Below are 1,576 nucleotides of genomic sequence, written 5' to 3' on the forward strand. Positions count from 1 at the left end.
TCTAGTGTGTGTAATATAACTTATTCTGGGAGTCTAGTGTGTGTAATATAACTTATTCTGGGAGTCTAGTGTGCTGTTAATATAACTTATTCTGGGAGTCTAGTGTGTGTAATATAACTTATTCTGGGAGTCTAGTGTGTGTGTAATAACTTTCTGGGAGTCTAGTGTGTGTGTAATATAACTTATTCTGGGAGTCTAGTGTATGTGTATGAACTATGTGGAATATTTTTGGACCATCGTCTTCCCTGAAAGCAGGTACTGAAAGGAGGACGAGGCCCGTGACGAGAATGATGATCCAGTGCCAGTGTTTAAACTATTTACAATATATTTACAGTTCACTGTTGTAAAATCTATCTACAAGATATTTACTGATGTTCAATGTTGTAAAAACTATTTATAAGATATTTACAGTTCACTGTTGCAGTGCCGACTTTGGGAGCATGTGGTCCTTGAAACACTCCTCTAGTCCAGCAATAGGAGTCTGCCAGAGGTCATCACGCTGGATGGTGATGAAGGCTTTGGTGGTCCACGACAACGAAGAAGCAAGTGTCCCTTCCAGTGATGTGGAGCTGACCTTGGACCTGGTGCCAGTAAGGACTGTCTTCACAGAAGCATCAAGACCCTCCCTCCACTTGGATATAGAAATCCTTCGACTTCACTCCCTCTTCAGTGGTCAGGTCCCTTTAGGCACCATAGGAACACTTGACCTCCACCACCGCTGTGTTGCCCAGGATCCCAGACCGTCCGGCGAGGCACCCAGGATCCCAGACCATCCGGGGAGGCACCCAGGATCCCAGACCATCCGGCGAGGCACCCAGGATCCCAGACCATCCGGTGACCCTGTGACCTCAAAGCCCTGACTCCTGCACATCCATCCTTGTAGCCATTTTGAATGCCTTGACATCATCCTCTTCATTATCTGAGACCCACTTTACAGACAACAGCTCATCCAACGACTGATCTGAGGACTTTTTTTTTGCAGCGACGGAGTAACGCGCTTGGTCCTAACCACTGCTCCATAATGACTGTCTGTCATCCTCCCTCTCCTCATGGTGTGCCAGTTGAGGTTGGTCTGTTTTCCAACTGTTGCCTGTCGTATAGCCTCCTGCTGCTCCACCGACAGCGCCATGCCCCAGGTGCCCTTGTTTCTTTAAACAGTGTCCAGTACAGACAGGGCTGAAAGGGAGGGTAGCAGGTGTTCTGGCTCAGGTTCAAGGAGTCATGCCGTTCTACTGAACCTGCCCCAGAGATGGTTCCTTACCCACTGATGATCCTCCTCTGTGGGCTCTCGGGACAGAGGGGGGAGGAAGTCAGCCAGGTACAGGTCCTCCACTGTGGGCTCTCGGGACAGAGGGTGGAGGAAGCCAACCAAGTCGTCAGCCAGGTACAGGTCCTCCTCTGACTGCACCTGGTTGGTTGGCTTCCTCCACTCTCATTCCACATCGGTACAGACGATATTGGGAACCGCCAACATGGTTCCACTGAAGATCTCCATGGAGGCATTCTGATGTGGTAGAGAATCCCCTGGTCACCTATAGAGACCTGCCAACAGGAAGTGGTCACCTATAGAGACCTG

General features: G+C 49.6%; 1 long non-coding RNA gene across 1 annotated transcript in view; it reads left to right on the top strand.

The window, feature by feature from the left end:
• Positions 1–1,390, top strand: part of LOC139026799 (uncharacterized) — a 6,985-nt gene extending 5,595 nt beyond the window's left edge. The window contains exon 2 of the long non-coding RNA XR_011478738.1: positions 1,319–1,390. This is a non-coding gene — a long non-coding RNA (uncharacterized lncRNA). The remainder of the gene's footprint in view (positions 1–1,318) is intronic.
• The last annotated feature ends 186 nt before the right edge of the window (positions 1,391–1,576 follow it).

This window comes from Salvelinus sp. IW2-2015, unplaced genomic scaffold (assembly GCF_002910315.2).
Source record: "Salvelinus sp. IW2-2015 unplaced genomic scaffold, ASM291031v2 Un_scaffold5862, whole genome shotgun sequence".
NCBI classification, from domain to species: Eukaryota; Metazoa; Chordata; class Actinopteri; order Salmoniformes; family Salmonidae; genus Salvelinus; species Salvelinus sp. IW2-2015.